At 35.2% G+C, this 16071-nt stretch overlaps 1 long non-coding RNA gene across 1 annotated transcript; it reads left to right on the plus strand.

The window, feature by feature from the left end:
- The first annotated feature begins 1098 nt into the window (after positions 1–1098).
- Positions 1099–3555, plus strand: LOC116537231. Its single transcript, XR_004263030.1, has 3 exons — positions 1099–1981; positions 2607–2650; positions 3170–3555. It is a non-coding gene; the product is annotated as an uncharacterized LOC116537231 (long non-coding RNA).
- Positions 3556–16071: the final 12516 nt, after the last annotated feature.

Below are 16071 nucleotides of genomic sequence, written 5' to 3' on the forward strand. Positions count from 1 at the left end.
ATTTTTTTCTCAAATTCTGTAATCACTTTCACTGGCCAAAGCGAAAAGAAAATAAAGGCAAGTATTCCCTTCATTTGGGCCCTAAAGAGTTAATTGGTCTTAACTTTCCTTGTAATTATTATTATTATTATTATTATTATTATTATTATTATTTTGAGGCAGAGTCTCGCTCTGTCACCTAGCTGGAGTGCAGTGGCAGGATCCTGGCTCAGTGCCTCCCGGGTTCAAGTGATTCTCATGCCTCAGCCTCCCGAGTAGCTGGGATTACAGGCAGGCATCACCACGCACAGTTAAATTTTTATTTTTAGTAAAGACAGGTTTTCATCACGTTGGCCAGACCTGTCTAAAACTCCTGACCTCAGGTGGTCTGCCCGCCTCAGCCTCCCAAAAGTGCTGGGATTATAGGCATGACCTACCACGTCAATGTAATTATTTTTAAAAGGAGTGTGACAACCATATATACATTTTTCATGTTAATGAAGGTTTGGAGTAGCAATAATTTGACCTAACATTGTGTTCAGTGGTTGTAAATTACTAAACTATTGCCTTAGTCTGTTTTGTGCTGCTATAGCACAAGACAGGTTGAGTAATTTATAACGAACAGAAATTTATTTGGTTAACAGTTCTGGAGGCTGTAAGTCCAAGATTGAAGGGCCACAGTGTCTGTCAAGTGAGGGCCTTCTTGCTGCATTATTCCATAGTGGAAGAGAAAAAATACAGAAGAGAGGGTCAAACTCAGTCATAACAAGCTCACCCTTGCAACGATGCGGCCACTCCTGTGATAATAGCATTAAGTGAGAACAGTGCCCTTGTGAACTAATCACCTCTTCAAGGTCTCACCTCCTGTTGCATTGGTTGTTAAGTTTCCAACACATGATCTTTGGGAAACACATCAAATCATAGCAACTTATTCCTCTCTCTCTCTCTCTCCCCTCGTCCTTCCTCTCTCTCTCTCTCTCTCTCTCTCTGTCTCTCTCTCTCTCTCTCTCTCTGTCTCTTTCTCTCTATCTCTCTATTAAGGAACATGGCCAGCTCAAGCTCTATCTTGAGGTGAGTTAAAAATATCTTAAAAAATAATCCAAATGTCATATTTGTTTTAATCTTTACATAGGCAACTGTCCATAGCAAAACTTGAAATGCTTTTAAGGTTTTTCCTCATTTCAGCAAAGAACATTCACCTAAATATGTAGAGAATTATATCCAACTGTTTCTAAGTACAATGCAATTATTGGTACATAAAAACAATTAAGTATAATCTTATAAATCAATAGAGGCCACTATTCCAAAATTATATAAAGGAAAACAGTTTGGGCTCCAAAACTCTACTGTTTGAAAAGAACACTAGGCTTGGAATTGAATTATTTTCTTTCTATTCCTGGCATTTCTGAAAGTCAGCTATATTGACCCTGGGTATAGGGCCTGTCCTTTGACCCCAGTGGCTTTAAAGAAAATTATAGATCAAAATGCCAAAAATATCTATGAGTTTTTAAAGTAAGTAATTGTGAAATGTAGGCTACTGCTCTCTTCTGGGCCCTGATAAGTGAACGTGTGAGTAATGTGGGTTCTTGGAGTTCAGTTTTAAATATCGTCCTTTAAAAAGCAATTTACTCATTGCCCCTCAGGCACCTTAAAAGGGCACCTTCTGAAAGTTTCTTCAACATGGTTCACCATAGAAGATTTTAATTTCTTCTTTTCCCTCACAGAGTAATCATTTTTTGTGACGCTAACAGGCATCTTGGAAATGAATGAAATGTATTAATATTTTTCAGAGACTGAAAACAGCAATCACTCATACACTGTTCCTTTTCTAATGTCTTTCCCTCTAGCCTTTCCAACAGCTCAGCCAACTTGCTGCCTACCCCTATGCTGTTTGGTACTATCCACAGATCAGGCAGAATCTTCCTTTCCCACCATTTTCCGACATCTCCAGTCCCATCATCCCTGAGAATTATGAAAAAACTAATGTCATGCTGCAGTGGTGGTAAGTTCATTTAAATTACTGCATCTTGAAATTCTACCAAAGGAAATAAAATAGCCTAGAGATAATACCATAAGAACAGATTTAGATTAAACATGGCAAATCAACACCTACTGCAAAGGACTAATATTTTCTCAAATCAAAAATTGGTAATATTTTCTGTCACCTGTAGCTAATACTCACCAATTTCTTAGTAACATGTGGAAGAGCATTATCTATTCTGTAAGTGAAATTCATTCTAATAAGGGGAGAAAACAACTTCTTTTCAAGTTAAAAATGTGAAGGCTTCTAACATGTAATTTAACAATATCCTTTTTGCACTTTTACTAATCTTTAAGTGACTTCCTTCTGGTTATACCTATGATAAATACAAAAATGCTGGGTAGGTAATGTAGCTCATATTTTAGTACTCAGCAGCACTAAATTCAAATCCTAACCTTTCTGCTTACTGGAAACTTTCTAACAATCCTTATTTATTATTACCCTGAGGGTGGTCAAATATAGTAATCTTTGTTAGTGTATTGTGAGCAAAATAAACACTGAACTGGTAGAAGTTGACTTTTCTTCAGAAAAACTTTATTGCTGACTTCCTTTAATCACATGACTATAACAACTTTTGTTCTTTCAGAAGAATCAAGTCACTTCTCAGGAACGCCACAGATATGACCCTTGGTAAGTTTGGAAATTATGTGTCTAACCATGATCCTATTTCTTGTGATCAAATAGACACGTTTAAAAAGTCACATAGTGAAATCAAGTATTTGCCTGTCAACACCAGTTGAAAAGGTCTATAAGTTTAATTATTTTCATCCACTACATTGGTGCTTCTAATTATGTGTGTGTGTATGTGTGTGTGTGTGTGTATGTTTCCTTTTCCAAATGGGGAAACTTCCCTTCTAATAGATTAAACCAAGCATAATGATGAAACTCTAACCTATGTGAAAGCCTTTTACTCTAATTGCCTTGCCATATATTCAATGATACCACAAAAAATAAAATTTAGTAATAAAATTGTCTTTATAGCTTAAAAACCAAGAATAATGGATATGTATGTCAGAGGAAAGCATAAATAACATTATGAGCTTGTCTAATATGAAGAGACAATAATAAAATGTGTTTTATCATAAGAATTTCTCTTTTCTTCAAAAATATTTAATAAAACTAACCACATATTTCTATTTCTATTTACAGATATGACTGAAATTTTCATTGTCTGAATTTCTCCTATCATGGAAAATCAACTTATCTGAAGGCTTTGAGTGTTGTTTTAGAATAGCAAACTCCCATATTGAAGGAAATTGTTCCTCTTATATTATCTACTTAATAGAATAGCATTCTTTTTCTTAAGCTAAATTTTCTGAGAGAGTTTATTGTCTAAATTCCAGTTGTGTCATGCCATATGGAGGGCACCTAATTAGAGGCTATTAAAGTCTTTACTAAGTTTCTCTAATAGAAACTGTTTAAAAAGTCTTTGAATTGCCTATTTTGTAAGTGCCATCATTTCAAATTATTGTGTGCAGTGACTGAGATTATTTACTTTTTTCTTTACAATAAATTATACTTTAAGGCACAATCAATGTTTTCTGTCATTATTTGGTTCAGCAGTATTTACATAATCCTGTTAAGAGTCTTTGTAGCTAACATTTTGTTTTCTTTAAATTAAAATCCTTATTTTCTGTCGTTATTTCATCACCAGTATTTACATAATCCTGTTAAGTGTGTAATGTACATAACATTTTGTTTTCATTAACTTTTCATGACACTTTCAATCACATTTTAGTGAAGATTTTTAGGACTGTTCACTTCTGGCTGGCACTAGCAGCCAGATCACAAAAGGCATTTTTAAGCTTTTCCAGGATCTTTAATTTAAAGTCAGTGGTTTGTAGAACATTTTCCATGAGGACATAGTCAGAGCTGCAGAGAAGAACAACACTGTGGCCGTTGTGGGCACACTAGAAGTTTGATCAACGTGATTATGCAGTTTACTTATGCCATTTGGACCTGTTTGAGTCCAATCCAGTTGATTAGACCTAAGTTTATAGCTAGAAAAATAGATAATAACCATTAAAAGATCAGCTCAAGAATAGAGTAACCTGGTATCCATGGTGAGCTATTCGGTGTCCTCCAGAGCCAAAGTAGGAGTTATTTCTCAAAATAAAAATAGTGACCTGTTCTGATATTTTCAAAGCACCAGATGAGGTTTACCTGTCAAGGTTTACTCCAAAATCCCCACACCACCATCTTTAATGAACCATTGGATCCACTAGATTAAAACAAACAAGTGAAAAAGGTTCTCACCCCATAGCCTAGACCATCTAGATAGATATTAGATGCTCGGTATTCTAAGAAATTTATATATATTAGTATCCTACTACATATATAGAGTGTAAAATAATAATGTATTCTATATACATGAATAGCATATTCAGAACACTCTTTTATGTGTGTGTATGTATGTGTGTGTGTATATATGTATAAACATATAACACCCAAACACATATTTTATGACTTAAAAAAATTAGCATTGAGTCCCCTGCCTTCTCTCTATGTTAGGAAGTACAAGGAGAAACAACTTGTTTTCTGATCTAGAGAAAGCCTGTCAAAATACTCAGACTACAGGGTCTGCAGGGAATTAAAGGAGGAGGCAGGCTCCTGTATCTTCATAAAATATATCTCCCAGCTTCTGTCATCAGTCACTTCCCAAAGCACCTAGGGTACTTTGTACATCTTGCTTTGTGAATCCATAGGAATAAATCATCAATTTAATACATGCATGATGACTCATAGGATGGTAAGAAAGTCATGTTTTTTTTTGAAACTAAATTGTGATGTAAGACTGTCCTTGAAACTATCCTATAAGGTGAAAGCCTCTATTTTGTAAGGCAGAAATTACTGCCTCAGTTACTATTCTATTATATTCTCTTTCTTTAGTTTTTAAATTTGAATGGAAAAAAATGCATTGACCAGGTTACTGTCTGTAAAGCACATACCACGAATGAACTGAGACCCCATTTAAAGTACTACCTGCAATAGGTTATCACAACTTCACTAAATTTGTAGTAATCCATTGTTATTATCCAAGAAGCAACTGCAAAGACAAATAAGAAAACAGAGTAATATTATAATATGATTCACCACCCTCGTATTATTTTAGTCTTTAACATTCATGGCATTTCCCTATAAAGGCAGTGCTGTTTTTGATTTATTATTTTGTTATAGAAGGAGACACGATAATGATTTCTAGTCAGTCTTTTTGGTCTCCTTACTGCCTACAGCTGTGAGGCAATATGGGGATTAGTTCAATGTATACCTATTTATACTCTCAGGCTGGGCTCTGTGGCTTACGCCTGTAATTGTGCCTGATTAGATATATGATGTTATAACAGGAACCTTGTTATAGGTCTTTTACTATTCTCTTCATTCAAGGAATATGAATTCATAAACTTCTTCTTATATAGAAATTGGGAGGTCAGAGGATCATTACTTTTTATGATATATCTTGAGCCAGAGCTCTGTTCACCAGTCAGGAATATATTTATATTTTTATATCAAAAATCACCCTGGTGTTATCTTGATTAATTTTTTTCTTTGAGAGATGATCATTAGACTCAAACAGAAATGACTTCTGATTTAACCGTTTCTCATCAAATAATTATTTATCTCTAAAAATTTTAGCTACCACTGTGCTTTAGAAGTTTACCTGCCACCATCTTGGTTTGAAACCAAGCTCAGCTGTTTTCACCTTTTCTAGCTCAAAAAGGCAATTTCAATTTCTGTGTGATGCCTCTCACTGGAGTTCTTAGTCAACTACGCTTGTGCAGAAAATACTTTTTAAAGTTTATTAGGGGTGAATAGGTGAAATGATAGTCATCTATGCTTTGCCTATAAACACAAGGATGTGATGGGTAATTAGAATTAAAATACCTATCTACAGATGTTTCTGAAGGTTTCTGTTTTCATTATGGCTAAAAATGCTCCTGTAGAGCCTCATTTCACACATGAGTAAAATAAAAAAGTTTGCGAAAAAACCATGATGCTAATAGTGAACTGAAGAATACATGCCCCACCTTCTTTCCACTGTTCTTTCAAATCCATTTTTGTCATTCAAGAATACAAAATCCAAGGGTAATCCAATACTGGGACTTACAGAAAAAAAAATTAGATATGTGGATTCATGTGTAAAATCTCCTGATTTTTATGTTGGCAATTTTTTTTAATACCCAATGTGCAATCCTCCTCTACTTAAAGGACTAAAGTTCACTGGCCAGATTCAGCTCCTAAAACACCAGTCATATACTCTGCTATACATTCAGGGAAGCCTGTTCTAAGTTTTTGTTTGTTTGGTTGCTTGGTTGGTTGGCTGTACTTTGTATTTCCAGTCAACTTGAATTTTGTTTATGGTGAAGCAATAATAAAGAATGGGAAATTAAGGAAACCATTACCAAAACTAAACAAACAAATTATTATTTCATCATGAAAAAGAGATGCAGTGGGAAAAATTCAGAAACATTTTGGAGTGAAGTATTCACTAATACTTCCATCTACTTCAATACATTATACTTGGTAACTGGGGCTCTACTCTCCTAATTTTCACAAGACCTACCAAGTTTGTGAATTCATGTGTTATTTTAATGGTTATGACTGAATGTATGTGCCCCCTCTACATCCATATGTTTAAGACCTAATCCCCAATGTGATGGTATCTAGAGGTGAAGTTTTGGGGAGGCAATTAGGTTATGAGGGAGTAGCCCCTCTGAATGGAATTAGTGCCCTTAGAAGAGACACCAGAGAGATAATCTCTTTCTCACTGCTTTGTGAGGATACAGCCAGTAGACAACTGTCTGCACACCAGAAAATGCTCCTCATCAGATACTGGATCTTCCAGTGCCTTGATCTTGGCCTTTCCAGACTCTAGAACCATGAAAAATAAATTTCTGTGGTTTAATCTATCCAGTTTATGTTATTTTGTTATGGCAGAGCAAACTGACTATAACATTAATTGTGTGATTCAAAATCTCAGTCCCAGATTGTTTTTTCAAAAATTTAAGTTCTATAGCTATAAACAGCGAAAAATATACTAGTATAGAAACATTATATACAGGAATTGGATTTGATGTTGTCAGGGATCTCATAGTGCCAAGTGACAGAAATAAACTTTATCTCTAATTGACAAAAACAAGAAAGGAATTTATTAATTTATGTCATAAAAATTACCAAAGTATAATTGAATTTAAGAGCTTGAAGGTGGGCATCCCAGTGTATAATGTTCCCCTCCCTTTGTCCATGTGTTCTCATTGTTCAACACTCACTTATCAGTGAGAACATGTGGTGTTTGGTTTTCTGTTCTTGAGTCAGTTTGCTGAAAATGATGGTTTCCAGCTTCATCTATGTCCCTACAAAGGACATGAACTCATCCTTTTTTATGGCTGCATAATATTGCATGCTGTATATGTGCCATGTCTTCCTTATCCAGTCTAGCATTGACAGGCATTTGGGTTTGTTCCAGGTCTTTGCTGTTGTAAACAGTGCCATGATGAACATACGTGTGCATGTGTCTTTTTCATAGAAAGATTTATTATTGTTTGAGTATATACCCAGTAATGGGATTGCTGGGTCAAATGATATTTCTATTTCTAGATCCTTGAGGAATCACCACACTGTCTTCCACAATGATTGAATTAATTTACACTCCCATCAACAGTGTAAAAGCGTTCCTATTTCTCTACATCCTCTCCAGCATCTGTTGTCTCCAGATTTTTTAATGATTGCTATTAGAATTGGCATGGGATGGTATCTCAAAGTGGTTTTGATTTGCATTTCTCTAATGATCAGTGATGATGAGCATTTTTTCATGTTTCCTAGCCACGTAAATGTCTTCTTTTGAAAAGTGTCTGTTCATATCCTTTGCCCACGTTTTGATAGGGTTGTTTTTTCTTGTGAAATTGTTTTAGCTCTTTGTAGATTCTGGATATTAGCCCTTTGTCAAATGAGTAGTTTGAAAAAATTTTTTCCCATTCTGTTGATTGCCAGTTCACTCTAATGATTATTTCTGTTGCTGTGCAGAAGCTTTGAATTTTAATCAGATCCCATTTGTCTATTTTGGCTTTTGTTTCCAATGCTTTTGGTGTTTTAGTCATGAAGTCCTCTCCCATGCCTATATCCTGAATGCTTTTGCCTAGGTTTCTTCTAGAGCTTTTATGGTTTTAGGTCTTATGTTTAAATCTTTAATACACCTGGAGTTGTTTTTGTATAAGGTGTAAGGAAGGGGTCCAGTTTCAGCTTCCTGCACATGGCTAGCCAGTTTTCCCAACACTATTTATTAAACAGAGAATTCTTTCCCCATTGCTTGTTTTTGCCAGGTTTGTCAGAGAGCAGATGATTGTAGATGTGGGGCTTTACTTCCGATGACTCTGTTCTGTTCCATTGGTCTATATCTCTGTTTTGGTACCAGTACCATGCGGTTTTGATTACTGTAGCCTTGTAGTATAGCTTTAAGCCAGGTGATGTGGTGCCTTCAGCTTTGTTCTTTTTGCTTAGTATTTATTTGGCTATGCTGGCTCTTTTTTGGTTCCATACGAAGTTTAAGGTGGTTTTTTTCCAGTTCTGTGAAGGTCTTAGGTAGCTTGATGGGGATAGCATTGAATCTATGAATTACTTTGGGCAGTATGGCCATTTTCATGATATTGATTCTTCCTAACCATGAACATGGAATGTTTTTCCATCTGTTTGCTTCCTCTCTTATTTCCTGGAGCAGCGGTTTGTAGTTCTCTTTGAAGTGGTCCTTCACATCCCTTATTGGTTGTATTCCTAGGTATTTTATTCTCTTTGTAGCAATTGTGAATAGGAGTTTGCTTATGATTTGACTCTGTTTTTCTGTTATTGGTGTATAGGAATTCTTGTGATTTTTGCACATTGATTTTGTATCCTGAGACTTTGCTGAAGCTGCTTATCATCTTGAGATTTTCGGAAGAGATGATGGGGTCTTCTATATATACAATCATGTCATCTGCAAGTAGAGACAATTTGAATTCCTCTTTACCTAATTGAATACTCTTTATTTTTTTTTTCTTGCCTAATATAGGCATGGGAGAGGACTTCATGACTAAAACACCAAAAGCATTGGAAACAAAAGCCAAAATAGACAATACCATGTTAAATAGAAGTGGTGAAGAGGGAACCCTTGTCTAGTGCCAGTTTTCAAAGGGAATGCTTCCTGTTATTGTCTATTCAGTATTATATTGGCTGTGTGTTTTTCATAAACAGCATTTATTATTTCGAGATACATTCCATCAATATCTAGTTTATTGAGAGTTTTCATCATAAAGAGCTGTTGAATTTTGTCAAAGGCCTTCTCTGAATCTATTGTGATAATTATGTGGTTTTTGTCTTTGGTTCTGTTTATGAGATGGATTATTGTCCACGAGAACTTTCCCAACCTAGCAAGGCAGGCCACCATTCAAGTCCAGGAAATAGAACACCACAAAGATATTCCTCAAGAAGAGCAACCCCAAGGCACATAATCATCAGATTCGCCAGAGTTGAAATAAAGGAAAACATGCTAAGGGTAGCCAGAGAGAAAGGTCGGGTTACCAACAAAGGGAAGCCCTTCAGACTCACAGCGAATCTCTCAGCAGAAGCCCTACAAGCCAGAAAAAAGTGGAGGCCAATATTCAACATCCTTAAAGAAAAAAACTTTCAACCCAGAATTTTACATCCAGCCAAACTAAGCTTCATAAGTAAAGGAGAAATAAAATTCTTTTTTTTTCTCCATTTATTTATTTTATTGCATTTTAGGTTTTGGGGTACATGTGAAGAACATGCAAAATTGTTGCATAGGAACACACGTGGAAATAAAATTCTTTATGGACAAGCCATTGCTGAGAGATTTTGTTACCATCAGGCCTGCCTTTCAAGAGCTCCTGAAGGAAACACTAAACATGGAAAGGAACAGCCAGTACCAGCCACTGCAAAACTGTACCAAATGGCAAAGACTGTCAACACAATGAGGAAACTATATCAACTAGCAGGCAAAATTCACACATAACAATATTAACCTTAAATGTAAATGGGCTAAATGCCCCAATCAAAAGACACTCTGGCAAATTGGATAAAGAGTCAAGACCCATCAGTGTGCTATATTCAGGAGACCTATCTCACATGCAAAGACACACATAGACTCAAAATAAAGGGATGGAGGAAGAGTTACCAAGCAAATGGAGAGCAAAAAAAGCATGGATTGCAATCCTGGCCTCTGATAAACTGACTTAAAACCAACAAAGATCAAAAGAGACAAAGAAGGGCATTACAAAATGGTAAAGGGATCAATACAACAAGAAGAGCTAAATATCTTAAATATATATCCATCCAATAGAGGAGCACCCAGATACATAAAGCAAGTTCTTAATGACCTACCAAGAGACTTAGATTCACACACAATAATAATGGGAGATTTTAACACTCCACAGTCAAAATTAGACAGATCGGCAAGACAGAAAATTAACAAGGATATCCAGGACTTGAACTCAGATCTGGACCAATCAGACCTAATAGACATCTACAGAACTCTCCACCCCAAATCCACAGAATATACATTCTTCTCAGCACCACATTGCACTCACACTAAAATTGACCACATAATTGGAAGTAAATCACTCCTCAGCAAATGCAAAAGAATGGAAATCATAACAAACAGTCTCTCAGACCACAGTGCAATCAAATTAGAACTCAGGATTAGGAAACTCACTCGAAACCACAGAACTACATGGAAACTGAACTACCTGCTCCTGAATGACTGCTGGATAAATAATGAAATGAAGGCAGAAATAAAGATGTTCTTTGAAACCAATGAGAACAAAGGCACAACGTACCAGAATCTCTGGGATATATTTAAAGTAGTGTCTAGAGGGAAATTTATAGCACTAAATGCCCACAAGAGAAGTGAGGAAAGATCTAAAATTGACACTCTATTGTCACAATTAAAAGAACTAGAGTTGCAAGATCAAACAAATTCAGAAACTAGTAGAAGAGAAGAAATAACAAAGATCAGAGCAGAACTGAAGGAGTTAGAGACACAAAAAAACCTTTCAAAAAATCAACAAATCCAGGAGCTGGGTTTTTTTTTTTTTTTTTTTTTTAAGGTCAACAAAATAGATAGACCACTAACTTCACTAATAAAAATGAAAAGAGAAGAATCAAATAAATGCATTAAAAATTATAAAGGGGGTATCACCACCAATTTCGCAGAAGTACAAACTACCATCAGATATTACTACAAACACCTCTGTGAACATACCAGTAAATCTAGAAGAAATGGGTAAACTCCTGGACACTTACACCCTCCCAAGCCTAAACCAGGAAGAAGCTGAATCCCTGAATAGACCAATAAAAAGGTTTGAAGTTGAAACAGCAATTAATATCCTACCAACCAAAAAAAAAAAAAAAAATCCAGGTCCAAATAGGTTCACAGCCGAATTCTACCATACATACAAAGAGGAGCTGGTACCATTCCTTCTGAAACTATTCCAAACAATAGAAAAAGAAGGAATCCTCCCTAACTCATTTTATGAGACCAACATCATCCTGATACCAAAAGCTGGCTTAGACACAACAAAAAAAGAAAATTTCAGGCCAATTTCTACAATGAACATTGATGCAAAAATCTTCGATAAAATACAGGCAAACAGAATGCAACAGCACATCAAAAAGCTTATCCATCACGATCCAGTAGGCTTCATCCTGGGGATGCAAGCCTGGTTCAACATACAGAAATCTATTTGAGCTTTTATAATTTAAAGAAAAAATTCTCTCTTGAAGAATAAATTTCAATGTCTTCCCATTTGCAAAAGTTGTTTTCAATAATTTCATTAAAGCTAAGTTTTCTAGTGCTTTATTTGATAAATAATTTGAGCCAATATTTCAACTAGTTTTTTAACAAAATCTAACCAAAATCTGGTGCCTTTTTATATTAGTTTCCTGGGGATGCTATAACAAAGAAATATAAAATAACTGGGGGAAAAAAAGCCGTAAATTCATCCTCTCATAGTTTGGGAGGGTAGAAATCTAAAATCAATGTGTTGACCATGCTCCCTATGAAGGGTTTAGGGAAGAGTCCTTCCTTGCCTCTCACTACTTCCGGTGGTTGCTAGCCATCATTGGCATCCCTAAACTTGTATCTGTATTTTGTAGCTGCATCATCCAACTTCTGCCTCCATCTTCATATGGCCATCTTTCCTCTGTGTATGTGTGTGCACAGATTCTCCCATCTTTCCAATTTTTTTTTCTTTTTTGAGGCAAGGTCTCTCTCTGTCACCCAGATTGGAGTGCAGTGGTGTGATTCTGACTGACTACAACATTTGTCACACAGTCCCCAGTGAACTTCCCACCTCAGCCCCCCAAGTAGCTGGGACTACAGGTGTGTGCCACCATACCTGGCTAATATTTGTATATTTTGTGGAGACAGGGTCTCACCATGTTGCCCAGGCTGGTCGCGAAGTCCTAAGCTCAAGTGGTCTAGGGAGGGTGGTTCTCCATGATTTGCGCTATTTGTACATCTAGAATATACTTGCATGACTCATTACAAGAAACTCTGATAATAAGCAGTTTTTAGCTTCCTGACATTGTGGTGATTTGAATGATCTCCATTGGTGGACTGAGAATTGTAGATGAAGCCAGCACTGACAATGATTTTTTGCTTGACAAAACATTACTCAGGCTCCTATACCTTCAAGGCCCATCTGTGTATTTTCTTGTAAAATCCAGTTTAAACAAAGAATCTCACTGAGTCAGCTTAGCAAGCATTCCCCCATGCTTGATATGTGATTCTCTTCCATATCTAATCAGGTTTCTTATGTCCCACAATATCCCAGGTGATGACATATTGGCCTATTCTCAACAAGAATCCTGTTAGGTCAGCTTAGGCAGAATCCTCCTGACTTCTGTTGTTTTCTCTTAGAAATTTTTAATTCACTGACAATCACTCTGCTTCTTGGCTATAAATTTCTATTTGTTCATGCTGTATTTGGAGTTGAGCCAAATCTCTCTTTCCCACTGTAAAATCTCATTCGAATGATCCCTGTACCTATCTCAATAGTTATAAAGTTTTCCTGACCATGCTTTAATACGTGTCATTGAATAACCATTTCTTTACCAGTACTTACTTGAAGAAAGTAGAACAACTAGTCACATGGTATGCAGAAGTATATTTTATATTCCCTAAAACATAAGGCTGGTAATGTAGGTAGAATATGCCTGCATGGCTAGCTCATACTGCTGTATGAGCCTACCCAGTATTTTATTGATTGTCTTTCTTACTGATTTGAAGTTCTTTACATATTTTAGATACAAGCATTTATAGTTTTGACAAATATTTTCTCCCCATCTCTGTCTTGCCTTTTTAGTCTCTGAATGGTTTCCTATAATTATCAGTTCTTAAATGACGTCAAATTTTCAATAATTTATGTATGACTGGTGCTCCTTGCTATTGTTACTAAATATTTTCTAAATCCAAAATAGTAAAGATATTTCTCTGTTATCTCTTGGAAGTTTTATTGTTTTACCATTCACATTTAGTTCTGTTATGCATCTTGCATTGATTTTTGTGTATCCTGTTAGGAAGGCATCAACATTTAATTTCTCCATAGGGATATCCAGTTGGCATCTTAATCCACTCAAGTTACTCAATCAGGCACTGATATTATTCAAACTGGGCTTCAGTGAGATTTGTCCATTTTCAGTTCAATTTTACTGGTGAAGTATATTTTTCATCAACTCAGCAAATATCTTGGGAATTTTTCTAGTATCCCTCATCCTTGGCAGCTCTCAAGTACAATTTTGATATCCTAAGTCTGTGGGTCAGCTTCTCAGGCTCTTAGTTTGTGCTCTCATTATTGCAAAATGCCTAGCATTTAACAAAGGCACCAATGCTGGACTTGTCTTTAGGGGATATTTTCTTCCCCCAGTCTTACAAGTACTTTTTACCTTGCCAGTTCCCTAGTGTCTTCAAAAGACATTTTTGAGTATTTAATCCATATTTTCTAGTTTTGCTCACCATAAAGCTTGGTTTAAATAATCAACCTTATATTTTCTGAAAATACCTAGTCCCCCAAGAAAAGATTTTGAATGAAAGACTGAATTATTTCATCTTCTTATTTCCTATGACATACTACAACTTTTAGGAAAGGTAGGTTGCCCCTTGATTCTCAATTTCAGATACACATTTTTCTAGGACTCCAATAGTACTAAAAATCTTAGTAATAAAACTTAATAAGAAAATATGGTCAGTTTTTTAAACTTTTTATTTTGAAACAATTATAGATTCACAGGAAGTTGAAAAGAAATGTATATGGAAATCATAGTGTATATATCATATGAGGTTGACTTTTATTACCCAGCATAATTTTCTTGAGATCCATTCATGTTGTTATACGTACGAATAGCTCTTTTTTTTTTTTTTTTTTTTTTTTTTTTTGCTGCTAGTGAGTAGTATTTTTTGATATGATGAGTAGTATTTTATGGTATGAATGCTCCATGTTTTTTTAACCACATACACATTGAAAAACATCTGAGTATTTCCTAGTTTGGGGCCAGTAGGAATAAAGCTTTTGTAAATGTTTGTATACTGGTTTCTACCAAAAAGTTTTAATTTCTTTGGGGATAAATGTGCAATTATACAATTGTTGAGTTCTCTGTTATAATTATGCTTAGTTTTGGAAGAAATTGTCAACTTGTTTTTCAGAGTGGCTTTAACACTTCACATTCTTATCAGCCATGGATAATTGGCCTGGATTCTTTGCATTATTATCAGCATTTGGGACAACTACATCTTTTTACCCACTCTAATACGTTGGCAGTGATATCACATTGTAATTTCAATGTGCATTCCATGATGGCTAATAAGTTGAATATCATCTTTTTATGTGTTTACTTGCCAAATGTAGATCCTCTTTGGTAAAATGTCTCATAGTGCCTTTTGCCAAATTTCTAATAGATTGTTTATGTTGGTAATTTTTTTAGAGTTTTCTAAATAATATTGTATATGTAATTCTTTTATCAGATGTATGATTTACAAATAGGATTTTAGAGCCTGTAATTTGTTCTTTCGTCTTCTTAATAGGGTGTTTTTTTGTTGTTGTTGTTGTTTCTAATTTTGATGGGTTCAATTATTTGGGTTTTTTTGTATGGATCTTTTATTGTGTATGATGTCATTTGGTGTCAAAGGACTCTGCCAACTTCTAAGTCACTAAGTCACAAAGAATTTCCTCCTTTTTTCTAAAAGTTTTATGGTTTTCCGCTGATCAGTTTAAAGTGAATTGTTGTTTACAGTGAGAGATTGAGGTTATTTTAAAAATTTGCCTGTGGATGTTCAATTGATGTAGTGTTATTTGTTAAAAAGTCTCTTCCTACTTTGTGGAACTGCTTTTTCACCTTTGTCAAAATTTAATTGAATATATTTTATATGCCTATATATGAATTTACTATAAGTTTCTGAGATCTGTGGACCTCTCTCTCTCTACCAGTAATCACACCATCCTGATTACTATAGCTATAATGTATGCATTAACATTGGAAAAAGTGATTTATCTTGTATATTCTTCTTTCTCAAACTTGCTTTAGCTACTTTAGGGCTTTTCTTTTTGCATCTTAACTTTAAAATAAGTGTGTCTATGTCTTGAAAAAAAAAGGAAAATTATTTAAACTACAATTTCCAGATAGCCCTTGAAGGTATTGGAGCAGAAGGGGCAGCTGAGAAGTCAGTTTTGAGGCCATGATAGTATTTTAGAAAGAGATGATGATGATGAGTCAGTACAAACTATTAATGGTGGAGCTACTGAGCAGTGAAGAAATTCAACATAATTGCCTAGGTTGAAATTTCTATACTCATTGATAAATGGATATAAAAGCTGTATTAATTTCCTTGTGCTACTATAATGAAATAGCATAAGCCAAATGACCTAAAACAACAGAAATTTGTTTTCTCATAGTTTTGGAGGCTTGAAATTCAAACTAAAGTGTTGCCAGACACATGATCTCTGGAATAACTTCTGGTGCTGCCAGAAATCTTGGGTATTTATTGGCTTATAGATGCATCACTACAA

The sequence above is a fragment of the Sapajus apella genome, unplaced genomic scaffold, assembly GCF_009761245.1.
Source record: "Sapajus apella isolate SASKATOON/1434 unplaced genomic scaffold, GSC_monkey_1.0 scaffold108, whole genome shotgun sequence".
Lineage (NCBI taxonomy): Eukaryota > Metazoa > Chordata > Mammalia > Primates > Cebidae > Sapajus > Sapajus apella.